A 24286-nucleotide genomic window follows, 5' to 3' on the forward strand; every position below is an offset into this window, starting at 1 on the left:
ACATGAGCAGGGTGTTCAGAAAATCAGATGATACTTATGAATGAAAAATTGAGAAATCAAGTATCAGAAAAGATTTTATGATTCATAGTCGGATCCTCAAAAATAATTCATCCAGGGCTCTCCGGGGTAAATTACTCATATTTTTCCTCAAAATTAATTCATACTGCCAGATATATTTTTAAAATTGGATGATTTTAATATAATATTTGGCAGGAAAGGTCCACAGTTTAAATAATATGTCTGATTCCATATAATGGGTTAGACAATATAAGTCAATACCAATCGTGAATAATTCAATTCCGCTGATGTGTATGCAACTGTTGAAAATAAATGAAATCCAACAATGTTTTTGCTACCAATTTTGATTGTAATCAAATCAAAAATAACGAAATTCGTCCAACATTCTAGAGCATCCATCTTAGTATTTTTTAATATGAAAATATCATGAAGTTTTGTCCCTAGTAATGAATACCTATAAAATTTCAAGCCAATCGGAAGATATTAGACTTGCAAGATTTGATACAAACGTGTACACACGCAAACATACAGATAGGTAAGTTGAAAACTATCTGGTTATTGTAGAAATTTTAATATTTCAATCTTTCGTTCGGTCAGAATAACTTTTATCTTTTCCTATTCCCAATCCGACCCTGTGCTATATTTTACAATGGCTCTATGATACTCTCTCTCTTCCTCACCAGACGTGTGGGAGGAGCTACCTGACGGGCGTGTCATTTAAAAGAAATTCATCTACTATTCAGACTCCAGATTCAAAAGTAATAATTAGTTTTCACTAGTCGACGGTTGAAGTGAAACTTTATTAGTTGACTTTGATAAAATTTGATATTTCCCATTTCGAAATGCATAATACAAGGAAATCAAACTCGTATAAATAACACATTCTTATTAAATTAATAACAAAATAAAGGAAACATTAAAAAGAAAAATGAGAAAGTCGTTTAACTGAGAAAATGATAGGCTTCAATACCGAAATGGAATAACACCAAAATATTCGTTAGTTTTGATGATGGAATTGAAGAAAAATGCCCAAAAATGAGAGAGAGAATACTTTTTATTCATCTAATATTCGAAAAATATTTTTTTTATTATTTTTCCTTTATACACTCATACAATCTTTCCTCAATCAGAATAAGAAAAATCGTTTCTGACTCCATTTTTTTCAGGGATGGAGACCCTTAATATAAATTTTCCTCACCAGAACAAAAGTATTTTCTCTCTGCTAATCAAGTTAGCATTATCAAAAGATATAAGAACATTTTATAGGACTGATTGAAGAAATACCGGAAGAAAATTATCCCGGAACTGAATTGAGTCTACAATCATCAGTGATAAGACCGTAACGACTGATGATACGAATATTAGAAGAACATTGGCATCTTCGACCAGAGTCACGTTTGAATAGAACGAAATCTTGGCTAGTAGGCAGTGGCCGTATGGAACTTGTAAGCACTACCAAATTTCCGTTTGCTACTGCGGCAAATATATATAGAGACGTAGAAACTCAACTAGACAACTAGACATTTTCATAACATTATAAAATGTGACTATGTGAGTCTTATATCCAGTTATCCCAATAATTGTAGTTATCAACAGATGAGTATCTTAAAGAATTAGAGGCCGCTAAATTATCGCAATGGAAAAGGAGACATCCTGAAACTACACAAATGGCCTGAGAGTTCTATTGAGATATACATGGCACAGTTATGGAAATAGATCTGTTGGACACTCAATTGAAAGGTTTCATAAGGAACCATAACATTTCTAGCGGACAATTTTTCAGAAGACTTCAGAACTTAGAGGTAGGTTGACAGTCTGAATATCAGACAGTATAGAAAGAATGAATCATTGAAGATACTGTACAAAGCCGTAGCTACTTCTGCAAAAAAAAATATATATTATGGAATTGTAGAATGGAATTATCGGCAAACTTTCTGAAAACCCTACAGAAAAACTCTAAGACCATGGCAATCACAAAAAAGATAGACATTATCTTAACTCACCAAAAGCAAAAATTATGAGCATTAATTATAATCCCACTGATAGCTTTCACAAGAGTGAGAAACTTCAGTGGTTCCATCCATCCATTTTTTATTAAATTAGATGAAATGGGTTATGTTGGCTTTGAGGACCACTGTGATTTGTTGCTTATTCGCATACGCCTGAAACTCAAGAAAACCCAACAAGAAAAGTCTAACAGATTCAGATCGTAGGATCTCGGTGGCCGGTTCAGATAACCTCCACGTGAGATGAACATGTCCTCAAATCCCTCGTGCAGAATATCCATTGTGGAATGAGCTGTGTGGAACGTAGCGCCGTCCTGTTGAAACCACATAACGTTGGTGTCCAGATCATCTAATTCAGATCAGAAGAAGTTGATAATAATCGACATATAGTGCTCGGCGTTGACAGTGATGGCCTGGCTAACGTCGTTCTCAAAACAATACGGACTGATGACGCCGCCAGCCCAAAATCCACAACACCAAACAGTAACATTTTTGGGATGCACTGAACTCTTTTGGATCTCATCTGAGTTCGTATTTGAGGCTAGCGAAAAGTTAGGATCGTTAATTGTCAAAGAAACAGAGCAAGTCAACAGACTGGACCAAACTAAGATTGTACAATGAACTTTTTTGCTTTATACTCCTCTCTGGGTAACTTCATCAGTAAGAGGAGCAGATGTCCTCAGATATCACGTAAAAGACTTCCTCATCACATACATCGATAATGTCTACCGCAGTTGTAGACGGAATATCAGATATGAAAACTTGTAGACCACGGCTAACAAACTCAGAAAATAGTTTGACACCGTTATCTCCAGCCATCAAAGTTTATAATACGAAACGAATACATCACCTTGGTGGGAGGATCTACTCTCACCTGAAAAAATTGTAATCGACCTGTTAGTACTCTTACATCGATTGGAAAATATTCGTATTGAAGTTTGTTAAGAGACAGGTAGCAGAACAGAATACTAGTTCTCTACAAAGGTACAGTTTGGGCTGAGTCAAGTATGCTCTGCTTGATGGGATAATCAGTATTACTCACAAAATTATAATGATGTCTTAAAAAAATCGTAATTCCAAACGATGAATGTTTATCATCGACTCTTCCATAATTTATTCTACTCAAACGATAATATTCATGAATATGGATAGGTAAAATTATGAAGTTACGAAAATACGATAGAAATTTAAATTAGGCAAGTCTCTTTTTTCAAAGTCGCTATTAAAAATAATTATTCAACCATAAACGGTTAGATGGTTGAATGATTAAAAGATGATTTGAAAAGTGGAAACTACACCCAAGAATTGCAAAATATTGATCACACCGGCTTTGGGCAGAAGTTTGTAAGAGTCTAATCGCACAGTACCCAAAATATACCGTCTGCCAAAAATTCACAAGCCAGGCAATTCGGTGCGACCAATTGTATCAGCCATAGTTTTTCCTATGTATAAGATTGACAAAAGTTTAGCGAAAGAATTTGAATCCCTATCGATTCCGCAACCTAGCTCAACTGTTGAGAACTCAAAAGAATTTATCTAGAAGATCAAAGATGTAAGGTTGCGAGAAGGAGACTTTTAGTATCCTTTAGAAAATCTTGGTTATTTCCAAGAGTAAACATATCGAAAACAATTGAATATTTGAAGAATCTTTCAAATGTTCATGAAATAAATGGTGACGTGGTCCAAGAGTACATCCGGTTTACCAAAATTGCATGGAACAAAATTGTTAGCCAGTTAGCCAACGGTTTTTACGGGCAATATGAAGGTGTGGCAATGAGAAACCCTTCCTATGCACCCTACCCGTTCCTATAATTAACAAAATTCAAATTGACAAACTCATGTTTCGAATTATTGAATCATTTTAATATATATAACATATAGTAGCACCGTACACACGTGTGAAAAGTGCCTCTGTGACTATTACGAAATTTCTAGTGAACTAGTGCGAGTATATTCATGAAATTTGATATGCTGACTCCTCAAATCAAGCTGATTATCGGTGTGTGATCGAATCTTTGATAGTGTTCTTATAAATGCAGTTATATTGAAAAGAGTTTGTCCAACCTGCAATTCTGCCTCTGAGCAGAAAAACCAACTGAAGAAAAACTGTTGATGAGAAACGGCCGTGGATCAATAGTTAAAATTGTGTTCCGAGAACGGGAATAAATAAAAGAGGCTGTGTGCTAATTATCCAAAATTCGCTTTCTCGAAAATGAATGCCTCTGATAATGAAAGAGAAATTTTTACTAGAGATTTATACCAGCTGCTTCTTGAGGCAAATGAAAAACAAACAAGTGAGCTGAAAGCTGAGATCCAACAAGTCGCATCGGTAACAAATACTGAAATTACTACTGTTAAAAAACAAGTCAAAGAGCTAGAAGAGCGCTGTATTTGGTTGGAAAAGAAAAACAGGAAGAACAACATTGTTATATTTGGACTGTCAGTATCAGATTTACTACTTGACACACTCAAAAACCTCAACGATTTACTAGGAACAGAACTCACCGTCAAAGATATAAACAACATTTCATATATTGGTACAGGGGAGAAAAAACCAATCCTTCTAGAATTCACATCTTTCCTAGGGAAAAAATCCATTTTAAATAACAAATTTAAATTAAAAGGGAAGAATATATCGATTGCCAACGATTTAAGTAAGAAGGACAGAGAGGATTATAAAATTCTGAGACACCACCTGAAAACAGCCAAAGAAAACAATATAGTGGGTGCAAGAATAATAAGGAATACATTGTTCCTGAGCGACACTGAGAAATACTCTGTTGAAGAATTGAAACAACGAAACGAAGGAGAGAGTAGCAGCGAAGAATCTCAAACAGGAAACGAACAAGAAGCCTGCTCTATTACCACATTCTGCTCTCGAACCCAAACTGGTGGAAAAAACAAGGGAAAGAAGAGAAAGAAGGGAAAGAGAACTCTACTAGACACTATCCACTCCAGGCACTTTACACGTTCTCAAAAGACGGACTGAAGAATATAAATCATAGCCGTTTAGCTCAATTTGTGAGTCTTTCTGCTTTCTTTTGCACTTAGTATCATTAGTATCATTAGTATTACTATTATTCAATTTTTTGTCATAAATTTTGTTCTCAAATTGTTTTTGATTACTCCTCATTATCAAAATGGACCCTTATATTAAAAACTATACACATATAACAGTTGATTCTAAGACCATTAATAACATAAAAGACTTCAACGATGAATATCCTGCAGCCACAAGCAAAGACTTTAAAATGATCCACTTCAACATTAGAAGTATAGCGAAACATTTTGATGAATTATCTGTATTTTTGAATAATCTCAAAACATCATTTCACGTAATTGTGTTTACAGAAACGTTCAATCTCTTTGATCCATCAAAAACTTTTAATCTCCATAAATATGATTTATTATACAATGGGGTAATTTAAATCGTAATGACGGCGTGGTTATATACATAAATACTGAACTTAACTATAAATTCAAAATTATACAGATTGGTGACATCAAGGCGTTGGAGGTAAATATATCTCAAAATTTCAGGATTATTAGCATAACTGCCTTATACAAATCCCCCAGCGTAAGTCCAAAGTTTTTTAATGATGAATTAATTCAATATTTAGAAAAACGCAAAGCCCATGATATACATATATTAACAGGTGATATTAACATTGACTTGTTAGGCGAGGAAGATTACATAGAGGAATATAAAAATATCCTAAATACAGGATAGGACCCCCGTCTTCCCTTGCTCGTACAAGTTTGTTGAAGACTTCTGAGGGTTGCTCGTAGGGGTGTGACCGGTTGACGGAGGGAACAAATCTATTCAGTTGTTAAGTGGCTCTGCTGGTTTTATGTGTATACTGATATATATCAGTTGTTAAGTGGCTCTGCTGGTTATATGTGTATACTGATATATATCAGTTGTTAAGTGGCTCTGCTGGTTATATGTGTATACTGATATATAAGTAGTAGATATATTAGATATGTGAAACAGTTAGTGTTACGGTTATGTACACTATATATGTATGTATATATTTGTTTGTTTGTTCTAGCATCATCACATACAAGTATCTTGAATACTTCCGTGATGTTTTCAATGTTTACTCATTATTCATGTAACACTGTTTTCTTTATGAACTATTTCCTTGAATAAACATTATTATTATTATTATTAATTTAAAGGTTGATGTTGGTGTACTCTATTCAATAAAAAGAGCTATACTAATAGGGAAAAAAAGGTGCCACTAGACGAATTAATGAACTGTTCCCATTAAGTTATAAGTCAGTGTCCGTGCAGTCTATTGAAAAAGAGCCATGCTAATTGTAAAAAATACCACCATTTCATGATGAGTTGTTTGTTTGAGTTTTGTCAATTTTCTTTGTAGCGTACAATTGTTTTGGCCTTCACGTTGGCGTACGTTGGTAACAATTTGAATTTTACAAAAAAATATTTTTTCTTTATATTTCTGAAGTATCCTATGTATATCAATTGTTTTTACCAACCTTGTATCTTTCAACGTGATGTCTATGCATTAGTATAAATTCTCGCATGTAATTTTTCGTTAATGCATATTTCCGACAACTTCTCCTGTACAACAAAGGTAGTCAAATTTTTCGTTATTTGATTGTTCATATAAATATGGGTAGTTTTTGCTGACTAGTTGGAAACAAAATTACTAAACCAATAAAACACTCTTGGCACTTCCAGTCAATATTTAAAATAAGTTATTATTGTTGAATTTTCATACGACGCAGTAACAGAATAACGAGAATATTCGAATATTGAAGTTGATGGATGCTTGTTTCTTACATCAAGGACAAATGTCAATAGTGGTGCCAATCAAATCAGTTGAGGTAACTCAAAAACCAGTTTCATAGAATACTAAGTTAAAATGTATCATAAATAACCCAATGGAAAAAAAATTGACAGTGTCCTAACTTTTAATTTGATTAAGATATGAAGATATATAAGAACATAAATTTATGCGTTTCACAATATGAATTAATTGGAATTGAAAAAAGTTGAAGCTACCATTCAAATTTATGTAAAAAAATTTACAAATCATTAGAAAGGTTTTGGACATTTCCTTGATCCAAGTGCAACAGATAGGAATATATTTCACTTGAATGGTTGATATCAGTATTTTTATTAAAGTATCAAGGTGATGGTGAGATGAAGGCCATCTCTAATAAGATTCTTGTAAATATGTGAATACACATTCTTAATCTTGTAGTTTTTCTGATGATGACAATAAAAAGTTTTGAAATATTGGAATCAATGCCCGAAGAGTATTCTTTTGTATGCTATATATATATATATATATATACAGGGTGTCCCTGGACTTCCTCTTTTCCTCTTGGGAATGTATAGATGAGGTCAAAATATCACCAGTACTTCATATAACTTTTTTTCCTAAAATCCTTCGTTAACAAGTAACGGGCCCTCGAAGTTACAAAATGAAAAATGTTTTTCTTTGATAACTTTTCAAGTGAATATTCAAAATCATCCAAATTTTGGTAATTGACTAAACAAATGAATTCCTTTGATGAGCTTCCATGCAGGAGTCAGTTGTTTTGCTACAAAGTCAGGAATGGACTACCCCCGATGGTCCAAACCCCAAAACTTTGAAATGACAGATACTTTTCAATATTTTTCAACAAAATAAGGTTACTTGGACAATTTTATGAATAAAAGTACTCGTGTGGAAAGTCGATCGGAGCAACGAGTGTTGATAAAAATGTAGTTCTACTCGACGACATCAAACCCTCTCGTCCACCATTATTTGAAATGAATAATTATCAAAGCAGAAATAATAATGATAACGTTGATTCAACAACATTTATAACAGGAATAATACAAAGTATGCTAAAATGAAGTCGTAAACAAAAAGTACAGTACCTATATGGAAGTTTAGTCACAATTGTGATAGCAGATATTTTTTCAAAAGAAATATCAAGTTCTGTAGATTCGTGGTGTTTTTAAACTAACAAGCTACTCTACTATGAAAAATCGAATTCATTCCATATTTTGTATGTACATAATACCTGTGGAATAATCATGTTTCAGGTTGATCAGTTATCTGAATCTCATGAAACTCAACATTCGAATGTTTCAAATTCTTCTTCACAGCTAAACTGTTAAGGAGTTTCACTGATAATTATAATTTTATGGGAGAAATTCTTTAACACGAATCTAAATTTAGCTGAAAAAACGCACATCGGAAAAAATATTTACTATACTAATAAAAAGCAAACGAATGAACTACAAAAACGGCTGCACATGATCACGTGAAAAATATCCAGGGAATAATATTTCTTTCACAGATGTTGACAAAAAAACCTTTTAGAAAGTTTTGATAAAAAATAAGAAACTGGAATGCGATTTTGTTTTGTTGAGTGGTGCGTTGTCATATGACTATCATTGTATTGTCAATATTCTATAGGATATTTTGAATTTTTTTGATATGGCCGAACAGTTTACATTCAATAAATATGCAGATATGCATGTTTTTATGGACGAGCATTTTGTAATGCTGCAGAAGCTCGTCGTCCGGATTCCGAACATTTTCCCAATCGAACGGTACCGTCAAGAGAAACATTCGAGCGTATCGATCGCAGCTTGAGGGAGACAGGTATGTAATAATTGATAATTAATTTGAGCACGTTGTTTTATTTCGATATTATTGTAGGTACAGTTTTGCCAAAACGAGGTGGTGAGGGCGCTCCTAGGACTGTACGTACCGTTGTATTGGAGGAAAATATTTTGGAAGCCGTCGCTTATGATCCTTCAATGAGCATCAGAAATCTATCAGAACAGTTCCATACATCCAAGTCCACTATTCATAGAATAATTAGGGAACAACTGCTCCACCCATTTCACATCCAGAAGGTACATGCCATGACACCTCAAGATTTTCAGCACGACTGGAATATGCCAATTGGTTCATGGATAGGCAAAGAGAGGATATGACTTTTATTAATCGAGTTTTATTCACTGATGAAGCAGGTTTCAGTAGAGATGGAGTTATCAACTCTCATAATCTCCATATATGGGCCGAAGAAAATCCCCATGGGATATTGCAAACCAGACACCAACGGAAATTCAACGTGAATGTTTGGGCTGATATCATAGGAAACCATCTTATAGGACCATTCGTTCTACAGGAACGATTGAATGGAGAACGTTATTTGGAGTTCATTCAGATCGATTTGAATGGACTTTTGGAACATGTTCCATTGCAAACCCGAAAAGATATGTGGTTTATGCATGATGGCGCTCCTCCTCATTTTAGTTTGATTGTGCGTGACCATGTGAACCATATTTTCCACAATAGATGGATTGGTAGAGGTGGGCCATATTCATGGCCATCGCGGTCTCCGGATTTAAATCCATTGGATTTCTTTCTGTGGGGGCATCTAAAAAGCCTTGTTTACGCTACACCTATTCACACAAGAGATGCATTGTTGAATAGAATAACATTACATTGTGAAGCCATACGAAACGACCCTGGAATGCTATTTCAAGTACAGAGAGGGTGTCTTCGCAGACTGAGAAAATGTATAGAGAGAGAAGGTGGTTATATCGAGCAGTTTCTGTAGCGGATTTTTCATTTCTGTTTGCTCTTGAGGCTCTTGAGTTTCGTTAGTTAAACGTGTTCGCATTATAAAAATTCGTTATGAACATTTTACCTATCATTTCCATTTTCCTTAAAAACTAATATTTTCGAATAATGGTAGACATCTCAGGATAAATGTTGTTGAATTAACGTTATCATTATTATTTCTGCTTTGATAATTATTCATTTCAAATAATGGTGGACGAGCGGGTTCGATGTCGTCGAGTGAAACTACATTTTTATCAAGACTCGTTGCTCCGATCGACTTTCCACACGAGTACTTTTATTCATAAAATTGTCCAAGTAACCTTAATTTGTTGAAAAATATTGAAAAATATCTGTCATTTCAAAGTTTTGGGGTGTGAACCATCGGGGGTAGTCCGTTCCTGACTTTGTAGCAAAACAACTGACTCCTGCATGAAAGCTCATCGAAGGAATTCATTTGTTTAGTCAATTACCAAAATTTGGATGATTTTGAATATTCACTTGAAAAGTTATCAAAGAAAAACATTTTTCATTTTGTAACTTCGAGGGCCCGTTACTTGGTAACGAAGGATTTTAGGAAAAAGAGTTATATGAAGTACTGGTGATATTTTGACCCCATCTATACATTCCCGAGAGGAAAAGAGGAAGTCCAGGGACACCCTGTATAATGAAATTAAACGATTTGTTGAAACTTGATGTATCAATTATTCTAAACATGAGTGCATCAAGCCAGCTACTAATGAAGATAATGAATTGCAAGTTCTTTTGAAGAAGATCCTAGTAGGAGTCAACGACAAATTGGTGAGATAATGGATATAAGTGGGAGATCAGTGCAACGAGTTTCGAAAAAACATCGCTTTCATCCATCTCATACTACTGTATCTCGTTTTTGAGAAAAGAGTGAGATTTTGCAATTGGGCTATGGGAAAAATTTGTCGAAACGAATATTTTTTCAAAAACATTTTATGGTCGGATTAATCGAAATTCCATAAAAATGGATTTGTGAATCGACATAATTACTATTATTATTCGACAAAAAATCCCCACTAATTGTCTGGGGAGGCATCATTGGAGAATATGTATTTGATCCATACTTTTTTCAGGAATCAATAATGAATGGAACAATATATGTGCACCTGCTCATTATTCGGCAGAAGTGAGAGATCATCGATATGAAGTATTTCCCAATAAATGTATAGGGCGGAATGTGCCTGTACCTACGGTGGACCGCTAGATCACCAGATTTAACAAAACTGGATTTTTTCTTATGGGGATACATACAAAATATGGTTTACGTCGAGCCACCGAGCCACCAGCTTCTTCCGAAAATATGCGATTTAAAATAACGAATGTTTTTGGCAGCATTACACCAGCTGTCTTGCGCAGGATAGAACAGTCTTTCAAACATAGACTTCAGCTCCGCATTCAAGAAAATGGGAGACATGTCGAACATATTTTATAAAAGTTTCATTATCAACCTTCATTAAACTCTACCTTTTTCAGTTTTGTAGTTTGTCAGTTGACAAATTTAAATATCTAGAACTTAAACCCTGAATTCATGAATATACACCATAACATGAAAAATATATTAGTAATATCCATAATGTTTTTTCATTTAAGCTCGTTTGGTTTGATATAGCATGATTCATGGGAAAAATTCTGCATCCAATGAAAAAAATTATTTTCCATTTAGAAAAATGTGATAGGTACATACATTTATTTCGTTAAAAAATATTTGTTTGGACACGCTATAATGTACAGAATTGAAACGGGATATCAAGATATATATATATATATATATATATATATATATATATATATATATATATATATATATATATGTATATATATATATATATATATATATATATATATATATATATATATATATATATATATATATATATATATATATATATATATAGTCCAGGGTGTCCCTGGACTTCCTCTTTTCCTCTCGGGAATGTATAGATGGGGTCAAAATATCACCAGTACTTCATACAACTTTTTTTCCTAAAATCCTTCGTTACCAAGTAACGGGCCCTCGAAGTTACAGAATGAAAAATGTTTTTCTTTGATAACTTTTCAAGTGAATATTCAAAATCATCCAAATTTTGGTAATTGACTAAACTCACACCGCACCGCACTCACAGGATACCCTGTGAGTGCGGAAAATCCTATATTGGTGAAACTAAGAGGCCATTGAATGTTCGCATTGCCGAGCACAAGAAGCACACACAGCGAGGAGAAACCAGCAAATCAGGAATAGCATCATCATCACCCATCAACACAACATCGAGTGGTCCCAAGCTGAGATCTTGCACAGAGAGGAACATTGGTTCAGGAGAAAATTTAAGGAAGCCGCATACATGTTGTCCAGTCGTCAAATGGATTTCGCTTTGAAAAAATGACCATTTTCCGAAAGAAATGCTCATTTAAGAAAAACTATTGAACTTAGCCATAGGGAATACTTAATGAAATTTGTAGAGGTTTCGTTGGCGCTTCTTACGGATCAATAATATACAGGGTGTTCCATTTAATATAAGGAAGATTTTGCAAATTTTCATTTACAATATTTGGCAAGCGGTTTTTCATACCCTGTATATCACAGGTCGATTTCAGATATATCGTTTGAGAGAGTAGAATATTCGACCAAAAAAAAATTTCAACTGTACTTGGCACCACTTTATAATTTCAAATATTCTGAGTGACGAATATTGGAAAAAAAACCTGTCATGCTAGATATCTCGAAAACCATCAATATTTTCGAAGTGCAGATATACATAAAGTTTATTTTATTTTCTATGAATAAACCGAAAAAGCGATAAAAAATATAGGTTGCCATTTAAAAAGACACAGTTGGGATCCGCCCAGAAAAAATCGAACACCCTGTGTGACCGCCAATATTTTTATTTTGTCGAGCTCGAGCAATAAGGTAATATTATAGAAAATTAGATTCCTATCTGCTTCCTATGTAGAGATATGGAACACCGCGCCACTGTTGCAGGATCCTGTATATATTTATATATATATATATATATATATATATATATATATATATATATATATATATATATATATATATATATATATATATATACATATATGCATGGTTACCAAGGCCGTACATTTAGAATTGTTGTGTGACCTCACTACCGAAGCTCTTTCAGCTAGCCTTAGGAGTCTTTTTTCCCGACGGGGAAAATCCTTAGAGATTCACTCTGATAACGCGGTTAATTTCTTAGGAGCTTATCGCAAGTTTCAAGAGTTATTCGAATCCGCAGAACATAAACCTGCTATGCAGAAGTTCATCAAGCATGGCGTTTCACACCACCCAGAGCACCTCATTTTGGAGGGCTTTCAGAGGCTGCCGTGATATCCTTCAAGTCACATTTGATTCGATCCGTTGGCGACTTACGATCAATTTGAGGCATACGTTGTCGAAATAGAAGCGTTTTTAAATTCCCGACTACTTTCCAACATGTACCCCGACCCTAACGATCTCTTCCCCTTGACCACTGGTCATTTCCTCATTTCCTGCAAACCGCCTTTTGGCTTGGCAGCACACTTAGAAGCTGCAACAGCTCTTCTGGAATATGGCATCATGAGTATCTCAAGAATATCAGCAGTCTTCATCGTCAAACGAAAGGACCTAATCTTCAATTTGGCGATTTGGTCATCATTCATGAAGACAATCTGCCATCACTGGCCTGGGCCGTTTGCCGCGTAATAGCTGCACATCCGGGTTCAGATGGCGTCATACGAGTTGCTACCGTAAGGATCAAGAACGGTGAATATAAGCAGTGCAACAAGAAGCTATGCCCACCGCCTATAAAATTGCGACTCCGTAATCCTCTCGATTATTTAAACTCAGTTGTTGGAGGTGAGCGGCATGTTGAGTTTCATCTCAAATATTTTATCGCTAGCATAATTTTTACTCAATCCATGTTTTATTAATTTTTCTCATATGGCGCTTTTAATGGGATTGAGTCATGAAATCCCAAGCCTTGAAATTTTCAGTATTCAAATTTTGATTAGATTTCATCCCAAATATTGTTATTCCTCAAAATCCTCAATGTCTTATAAATGGTCAGCTCACCTCAATGCACCGTAATCCATCACGAATCTCATAAAATATTTGAAAATTGTTGAATTACTCAATAGTACTTGCCATCTTGGGTTTTCTTTACAATCCTCGACAGCCCACATAGCAATAGACATTCCAGGTATATTTCATGAATATACATTTCATGAATATACAAGGATATTATATTATGCTATGAATATGCCATGGATATATATATATATATCTTCTGGAGAATATTCCCTGGAAGTGCTCCTGGCGAACCTTTGATATATTTTAAGAATATTCCTTGGGAATATTCTTGGAATATCTTATAATATTCTTAGAATATCTAAGGTATATTCTATTAAGAATATTCCAGGAATAGAACCCGAGGAATATTCATAGAATATTCAGGATATTCTTAGTTTATTGTAGGAATATACAATAGAGAAACACCATAGAATATTCTTTAAATATATTTTATGAATATTCTAGGAATATTTGGAATATTCCAAGAATGTGAAGAGTAACCGCTATTAGGCATGTATATATTGCATTTTGATGCAAGATTCACACAAGTAATAAAACACATAATATTCATAAACAAATATATTTTAAAAACAATATACACTGAAATATTTGACGTTTCAAACAATATTAAAAATAAAAAATCTAATTCAAAATATTCATTCACTGAATAAAATATTCCTGAATACTGTCATATTACAAATTTTAGAAATGTATTCAAATTAGGATGTTCCTACTCTCAAACAAATGTATACTAAAAAATATACTAAAATAACAACTCTGTGAATTCATCAGCACTAATTAAAAAATAATAAATATATCATTTCATTGAAAAAGAAAAAGTGTATTACATCAAGAAATAGGTTAGGTTAGGTTTCTTACTTCGAAAAATAAACCCACAAATGAAGTTTTTGAAATGAGTGGTATGATGGGTTCTTCAATGAATTTCACTTACTCAAAGTTATTCAAACTTTGCTCACCAGAATAGTTTTCCTTATATTTGTCCAACAATGCATCAGCCAGTGTTTCAATAGTAATACCTGGAACAAAATGTACATTAACGTTCATTATCACTATTTGAAAGTGGCATAATAAAACTGGAATAAAAATTCAAATAGATATTTTTCGCATAGGTTACTCATGAACATTTACAACATTTTATCACTTGGAGAGCAACTTGCATTGTCTTGTTGAAAAGTAATCATTACGTTTTCAGTTCTTTGGCGCACCTGCCTATACCAGGTACTACTCTGTTTCCTTTTGGTCAAATTGATACTATCTTGGAAACGAGTGATAGAAATTATGAAAACAAATGATACAAAAGAATGTGTCATTCACTTACTTTTCTCTATTGAAGATACACAGCTGAAATCACTCTAGTTCAAACATGTACTTAGTCAAACCAACAAATCCCACACACCAACTCTCCTCGAACCTAAAATGAGGTATAGTAGGTTAATCACCATGACTTTACTATCGATACTATTGCATTTTACTTACTTTTCTTGAAGACTGAATAGATGCAACTCTCCTGTTTGAAGATCCAAAATCAAACTACTCGCTGTACTGCAAATTGGACAACCCCAAATTATAAATGGTACACTGAACGTGACAGAATTATACTTTGATAATAACACCAACACATCATGCATTACACACGCGAACCTGCCACGTCAACCGCCATGTTGAATCAAATGTCGAATTTAACGCAAACGCAAATGTACCATGCATTAAGGGACAGCCGCTTTCACAGAGCTTATTCGACTGTCGCGCGCTACACTTCAAATGACCAATGAGAAATGTTTACTCCAATTATTCACTTCCCCATTTCTCTGTTTCCAGGATTTTTCGCTTTGTAATTAAGTAATTTCAAATACAAAAAGACAAATAGGATGAGAATTAAACAATTTATTGATGCAATTGGTTCATTTATTGGCCCATTCAAATGTTTTTGTCTTTTCCAACAGTTGCTGTTGGAGCAATTCATCCAGAATCTTTGCGTTGAGTTCAAAAACTGGTTAACACTATCAGGGTTATATACATTAGGTTATGCATTCGATTAAGATCTTCAAATATTTTTGTTTTTAATAATATTGAATTATTTGAATACGTTATCATGAGATAATTCAAAATTCCATTGTATAGAATATTCCAAAATATACCGTGGGGATATATTCTAAGAATATACCATATGGTATATTCGATCGACAATATTCTTAGAATATTCAAGGGAGAATAATCCATTTATAGACATTCTATGCACATTCTTTCGGGAATAATCCTGCCATATTCATTCAAGCATATTCTATGAATATTCTAAAGGCATGTATATATTCCAAGAATATTCTATGAATATTTGGAATATATACGTTCGTTTTATGATATACAGGGAATATTCCATGAATATCTAGTGCTGTGTGGGAGATTACGTCTGGTCCTGTACTATTTTTTTCATGCATTAAACCTCGTAAAATTTAATAGCCTTTACGATCGACTTCAGTAGCAACTACTTTCATGAATACGGACGATAAAACAATCGTACGTCAAAACATTACGTCACTACAAACAAATTTAATGTCATCCTACAATTCAATCTATACGAAAAAATTAATAGCAATTCTCAAAGTGTTATCCCACATCGATATCCACAATATTTCTCGATCAGTCTAGTAATATCTTCTTCAACTCAACTTCCTCCTAGTCATCCGATTTTGTATAAGAAAACTCAGTTATATTCGACAGAAGAATATTCAAATTCAGTTTATGTGAACACCCTCACGTATAAAAATATAGATTAACGAGAAGGTGAATAATTTATCGAAATATTCCACGGAACTTCAACAATCAATCCGATATTAATTACAATGATCAAATAGACTGATGTTATTTTTGAAAAAATATCAGTTATTGGACTATTGAGCACCGCATGATTCCTCGAGTATTGGAGAGCATAACTCATACAAGACAGTGAATTTCAAGGTCATCTACATCTACCTTATTAGCAAAAAACCTAGATAAGAATCAATTTTTTAAAATAACTGAACACTAACTAGTTTGACTGCATATTCACTATTTTTATAAATAAGTAAATTACAACAAATGAGCTGATACAAGTTCAGTTGATCATTATTGCCAATACAGAAATTTTGATAAAAAGTTCGTTATGGTGTGTAATCGCCTATTGATATTGAGTACATGAAAACATTCCTCAACCAACGTTGTTCAAAGGCGGCAAGAAACAAAGACTTTTATTAATGTTAATAATGATAGATTTTACTATTTTTGCCTCTATTCTAATTTTACTGTTTTGAATAAAATAAAATGATACTGCGAAGCAATCAGCAAAATTACTACTTTTTATTATATGTCATACAACTGAGTTTTTACCAACCATACAATTTTACCAACTATACAACACAAAACTAAACTACAATTAGTAGATAACGACAGTATGATTCAGAAATTATTATTTCAGCTTTCTATTTTAACACCTTCTCTTAATAATTACTGAATCATTGGGTCAAATTAACAATATAAAAGTAATTCAACAAAAGGACAAATACATAAAGTAATTCCGGAATACCACACATCAATGTATTCCTGAATCTTTGAAATTTGTTTACATCCAAAGGTTTTGTGAATATATCAGCAGTTTGCATGTCAGTTGAACAATACAAAATACTTATTAAACCTTCTTTTATTTTTTCATTTATGAAATGGAACCTAACGTTTATGTGCTTAGAACGTTTATTGCACTGATTACACAACACAACAAAGTTTTTGTTTCGGGGTTGAAATTAGATGATTTTAATGTATTTCCACGTGTTAAAACCGAAAATGACCATAAAAATTATATATTAGCTCTTGTTTTCAAGATATATTATCATTATATATATATATATATAATGATAATATATCTTGAAAACAAGAGCTATATATATATATATATATATATATATATATATATATATATATATATATTATATATATATATATATTTGTTCATTGCATATTGGTCAGCCCGGTATATGAACGGGGCGTTGGTCCACCCAGCACTTCCCGAATATATTTAGGTATATACTTTTCGGAATACTCTTCAGTGGTATGATTTTATTAATAGGCCCATCAGAGGGGTAGATTTTTTCTGAAAATAAAAATTTTACATATCCTTTAAACCTTTGTCAGCCCCATGCTGTTGGTCAGCCCATAGTTATACAAATCGCTATATGAAGAGCATCTTGGTCAGCCCTACAATGCTGCCACATCGAAGGGCTGACCAGGAACGCGATCCATTTCAGTGTACCATTGGATTTCATCGTGAGGGTATCAAGTGTTTTTAAAATCCTGGCAAATCCAGTTTTTCAGAGGTAAACTATGTGTTAGTTTACCGGAAAAAATATATTAGGAAAAGAAAAAGATGGCGTTACTATTGACTATTTATGTTTCATATAGTTTCTGTATTATGTTTGATTGATTACTTGTTTATTTTGTGGTAATTCATGATCACTTTGATGAAATGAATAAAAACACATTTGTCTAAGTACCACTAGTTGATTTTATATATACGACCAGTTTCGGGTTTGACCCCGCATTATTAAGTATGTTTTCAATACTTCAAATCAAATCAAAAATCTTTATTTCCGTAGACCTAGGGACGGCATGGAAAAAGTCACATAACTCAGTACAATTACAATGAGGTCACAATCATAAAACAACATAATTATATGATATATTACATAACATTCAGACCATAAAAGGGGTACAAAAATTAAAATTTAAAATTCCAAATCAGACTAAAAAAATTCATCAAGCGAATAAAATACCTTTTCACATAATACTTTCCGAACTTTTTGTTTAGAGAGCTTTACACTAGTTATTTTTTAATGGATATTGGGAGCTTGTTGTACAGTTTTTTTGACATGATATGAGGTCCATTAGTCACCTTGGCTAACTTATGACTAGGAATTAAAATGTTATAGTTTTTTCTCAGGGTGAAGCCCGAAAGGAGACATGTATCATCTCTGTTCTAAAACTTGGAGCAATTTGATTTAACGTAGATTACGCAATTAAAAATATACATGCAAGTAACAGTTAATATATTCAACTTTGCAAATAGTGGTTTACAGGAATCGAGTTTTTTTTTAAAACAAATTGTTCTAATATTTTTTTTCTGGAAAATTAATAAGACACTGATTCTATTGCAGTTGCCAAAACAAATAATACAGTAATTGAGGTCAGAGTAAATATATGCATAATAGTAACTTTTAAGAATTTCAATAGACACAAAATTACGCAGATTCCATATAACGAAACAATGTGTCGCTAATTTCTTCAGTATGAAATCAACATGATGATTCCAATTGAGTTGGGAATCAATAAAAACTCCTAAAAAATTTTTATAGTTTACCTGTTCAATATTTTTAATCTCAGACCTAACCAATACACTACAATCAGTTTCCTGAATTGTAAAGAAAATGGTGTTGGTTTTAAGATTATTTAGAATCAAGCCATTCTTAGAACAATAATTTTGCATGTTGAATACATCATCATTTGCTCTTACTGACAATGTTTCACATTCCGAACCACTGACAGTAAAAGATGTGTCATCAGCAAATTGTATAGAGCACTGTGGATGATTAATTTTTGAAAGGTCATTAACAAATGAAATAAATAGTGTAGGCCCCAAAACACTACCTTGGGGCACACCTGTACCAACGTTTCGAAATTCAGAGAAAAATGACCCAGTCTGAAGCCTAACTTTAACAACCTGTGTACGACCAGTTGAATAGGTTTCAATCCATTTCAGACTTGGACCACGAACGCCCATGCCAAACAGTTCATCAAGAAGAAGACCATGATGACTGATATCAAACGCTCGTGTCAAGTCGAAAAGAACACTAAGTGATTTTTCATCGTTGTCGAAGTTTGATAATATATGATTATGTAGAGAAAGGATGGCATCCTGGGTTGACAAGCCCACTTGAAACCCATATTGGTTGTCAGATACGATATTGTATTTATTTAAAAAGGACACAAGTTTTGATATGATTCTTCAAATATTTTCGAAAATGGAGATAGTAAAGCAATACCTCTGTAGTTCGACATTACATGCTTATCGCTTTTTTTATAGACTGGGACGACCATTGCTTGCTTAAGTCGGGAAGGAAAAATACCTTCAGAGAAAGATAAATTGATTAGATAAATCAGAGGTTCCATTATTTTCAAAGCAGCCTTCATTAAAACATTGCCTGGCAATTCATCAACCCCACTGGAATTTTTCGAACATGCGAATTTAATTATTTCCACGAGTTTAGTTTCATCTATTGGATAGAGGAAAAGACTCTCAGTTTTTACACAACGATTTTCAATGCCACCAGGTTCAGTATTTTTTACTAATGACTCCACTGAATCGACAAAATAACTACTAAATGCTTGAGATATACCGGGACCATCGTCAACAAGTACACCATCGCCAATGTCTTAGATGAATCGTTTATAATAGTATTTTTCCTGATGATAGACCAGGCAGCTTCAGATTTATGTTGAGCCTTGAGGAATTGATTATTAAAGTATTGACTTTTTGAGAGCACAATTTTTTGTCTATGATTTTTTAAGAGTTGCTTATATTGACCCAATAAATGTACATTGGTTTGGCTCTTGTTCAAATTATAAATATCTCTGAGTAATATACCTTCTTCAACGATATCCTTAGTAATCCATGGTTTGTGTCTACTTGAATTTTGATTTTGTTTAATTTTTTGAAACTGTTTAGGAAAGGATATATCAAAAGCTTGAAGAAAAACATCATGAAAATGGGAAAATTTAGTATCGAAGTCAAATTCAGTGAAGTATAGAAAATTGCACTTTTCATCCGATAATAAATGTATGAAATGGAGGATATTATGATCATCAAAATTTCTCTTCAAAAAATAATGGTATATATCAGCGGCGACGAAATTTATAGGTAAGGTAATACTTGGTATGGGGTCAAACCCGAAAACGGTCATATAAATAAAATCAAATATAGGTGATGAGACAAAAGTGTTTTTATTCATTTCATTAAAGTTTCAGTATTCCTACGAAATCTGCAATTGTTTGACACGCGTTAACTATTTTGGCGCGAAACTCTTTGAGAACCGTTACGATCTTTGCAATGGTCCTAATGCTATTTTGTTAATTGGCTTGCCAATATTTTGGTATACTTAGAGAATAATTAGAGAATATATAGGTATATGACGATTACAAATAAATGTCATAGAATCTACTTAATTTTAAGTAATTCACTGTTTTCCAATTCCTAACTCAAATGAAATATTATTTTCCTGTGTTTTCATTTTTAGTTCGAATGGATGTTCCAAATTTGGTATATCGATTTGATGTGAATGTATGTAGAAAGTAGCAAGTATTAGAATAAATATGATACTTCACGGAAGCTCATCAATTTTTTTTTATCAAATAGACGTTACAGTTTGTTCAGGACTGTTGTATTAAATATTCATTATGCATGTATTTCTTCAAGCATTACGATATCCATTTATCACTAGTGAATAATGAAATCATTACAGAAAAGCAAGTAGGCAAGTTCGTGGAATATGTCAATTCCATCCACCCGTCAATAAAATTTACCACTGAGAGGAAGGTAAATAATTCATTAAATTACCTTGACTCAACCATTACAAAAAATAACATGAATTTGCAATTTTCCACAAACCATCATACACGGACATTATCATACACAATTCCTCTACGCACTCTTACCAGCATAAAGTTGCTGCATTCAATAATATTCTTCATAGACTATTGAATAATTTCCAGAGAGAGTTGAGTTTGATCAAACAAATCAAACAAAAACTACAAAAGCAAGCCATGGACCATATCTACCCAAATTCAAGATGCGATAACGTCAGTTATGAGACATTGTCATTTTTGGCTGAACCAACCAATAATATTTTTTTGAAGAAAGACTGCGTAAACTTAGCTCACAGAAATAGTAATCTGTTTAAAATCTGTTTAAAATCTGTTTTTCCGTTAACCAGCTGTCGCACCCCTACGAACGGCAACCCTCAGAAGTCGAAACTTGGCTAAGGATTAACGAGGTCTTACCTTTTAACGTGTGATTCCTAACACACAATAGTCCGAATAATAGTGTAAGTGCATTTATTAAAAACAATAAAGACAAAACTTCGGTATCGGATAGATCAGGAGTATATCAGCTGAGTTGTGGCTCTTGCCCAAAACTGTATAATGGCCAAACAGGGAGATTATTTTCCAAAGAATTAAAAGCTTAGATGTAATTTTGTGAATAGAAAGACCAATTTCACATTTACAAACCACCTTTTAGCAGAAGTACATGAGTTCAGTCATGAATATGACATGTTATATTTAGAAAAGAGTTTGAAATTCAATCTTCTAAAATGTCAAGCAATCAATAGATTCAAGAATTAGGGTAACTAACTAAATGATCAATTAGAATTGAATAACCGTTACTGAATATTTTTCAAATGTGGGGACTGGGACATAAGCTCAGGTCATTTAATCCATTACAAACTCAAGTACTTGAAATGTAGGTACTTTAAATTTTAAAATTAGGTATACCAAGCATTAAATTTGTAAAATATAGTAGATAAAGATACGCCCGAAGAAGCCATTGTATGGCGAAACACGTGTCGCGTTTTTATAAAACTGTTTAGTGGACATTTTTGGCTGTGAGTTTTAGAAAGTATTTTGAAGTGTTTTGTGTGAGAAACTTTGCCAAAAATCCGACAGATATAATTCAACGCGACAAAAGTTGTTTTCTGTTAGGAAATTGACAATAGAAATAATTGTTGTATACGTTTTTGTGAGAGATTGTATCAATTAATCTAAAAAGTCGTTCACTTATACTTCAAGGTCCTTCTTCACAGTAAATTAGAAATCAACCCTGAAAAATCATCGTTGAATTCCTGATAAAATCACTTATCCAATAGATGGCATATATGGGGTTATTTTGTTTGATATTTTGAAGAGGAGTGTGTACGCATCTTAGCGATACCTTATATTATTTCACAAAAATCAGGTGTTTCGGGAAATTTACATTACTGTCTTATATATGGAGATATTGAACGTGGTTCGTTGTGAAAAAAATTCCCTATATGCAGTCAATTATTTATATTTTGAGCTGTTTTGGAATCATCCGTATCTCTGAGTATAGGTTGGAAATGAGTCAAATCACTTTTCAGTATCGTCCTTCCATTTTTTATTTTTATCATTCATTTTTGGATCTATTTTCAACCCGTTTGATATCTTGATAGAGTTTTTCAACATACTGATCTCATTTCAGATCATCAGACACGCACAGTTTTGAAAACAATAAAACCTTCTCAAAAACAAACTTGGTCTAAGGAGCAAAACGAAATATAGTCAAAAAGTTTTTCGCTCCGAAAAAAAAGAAGTGCTAGAATTGAATTAGTTCTTGTTTGTATCTAAAATTTAAGGAAAAGAAATATTCATCATTATTAAAAAATAGAAACTGGGCTGCAATCAAAGAATACGTTTACTGTTGTTATAGAAAGAAGAAATAATATTAATAATTTTCATTTGATATTTTTTTAACCATGTTGTAGTTTCATTTCATTAGAAATTATGTTATTTTTTCATACTACGTGTTTATTAGTTTACCGAAAAATTTTTGTCAGCAGTTCTCAAATTGAAGAATAATACTCCATTCAAATAAATGTTTATTCAACATGATCAAATTTTTTCTGTGCTGAAATATTCCAAGTCTTTTTATTTTGATTGAAATGTCTGCTGCAGGTTATAATCGATGATGATATGACGTATTCATCGTCATGAACAGTCAACATAATAAAAAAACATTGGTTTAATCTCCACTTCATCATGTTCAACCTGAACAACATCATACCTCCAAAAACTGAAATGGAGTTTTCGAAAAAACTATTGCTAAGAAAAAGAGAATTGAAACTTATTACTAATATCTGTTTCACAAATTATATCTTACCTTATGCTAGTCACTCAGAATTTCGTTTCGTCATAGAAAACATACTTAGTGCGATTTTTACCTAATTTTTGAACTAAATTATATATCGGAAATCCGTAGTGCTGCTGCGGATTTTTATATAGAATTTATTGAAACTGTAGACATTCTGGATATTCACTATTCATTTCCCAATAAATTCATTACCAGATCATTCATCACATTTTAGTTTTTTCGTTTGTGAAAAAAATGTCATTTTTCATCTACTCATTTCTACTCAGTCACACTTCGATTATTTTTGTGCAGTCAGGTTTTCAAATCTACAATTTCAAAGTCAAATCCGAAGTTTCCTGCTTAATGTCTAAAATTGATTTACACAACGCGATTTCTGTTGAGGCGTCCATGCCAAATAATTAGAATTTGAAAATCTACATTTGAAAATACAAACAGGAAACGGTTTAAAATATGTCTGTCGCACCCCTACGAACGACAACCCTCAGAAGTATAAACTTGTACTAAATATAGATTAACGAGGTCTTACATTTTAACGTGTGATTCCGAACACTATATTGATATTTTCAACTGATAACATATT

General features: G+C 33.0%; 1 protein-coding gene and 2 long non-coding RNA genes across 3 annotated transcripts in view; 1 reads left to right on the forward strand and 2 right to left on the reverse strand.

Moving 5' to 3' along the window:
- The window catches only part of LOC111516582 (ATP-binding cassette sub-family C member 4), a 292552-nt gene that overhangs the window by 251720 nt on the left and 16546 nt on the right, over nucleotides 1-24286 (reverse strand). The gene's annotated exons all lie outside the window — the stretch shown is intronic.
- LOC141483771 (uncharacterized) lies at nucleotides 14622-15503 on the reverse strand. The gene is made up of 3 exons (XR_012466283.1): nucleotides 15219-15503; nucleotides 15061-15153; nucleotides 14622-14758 (listed from the first exon to the last, which is right to left on the reverse strand). It is a non-coding gene; the product is annotated as an uncharacterized lncRNA (long non-coding RNA).
- LOC141483799 (uncharacterized) lies at nucleotides 18162-19890 on the forward strand. Its single transcript, XR_012466296.1, has 2 exons — nucleotides 18162-19795; nucleotides 19849-19890. It is a non-coding gene; the product is annotated as an uncharacterized lncRNA (long non-coding RNA).

The sequence above is a fragment of the Leptinotarsa decemlineata genome, unplaced genomic scaffold (genome assembly GCF_025532065.1).
Source record: "Leptinotarsa decemlineata unplaced genomic scaffold, Ldec_3_MD MMD2_tig00004204_RagTag_RagTag, whole genome shotgun sequence".
Lineage (NCBI taxonomy): Eukaryota > Metazoa > Arthropoda > Insecta > Coleoptera > Chrysomelidae > Leptinotarsa > Leptinotarsa decemlineata.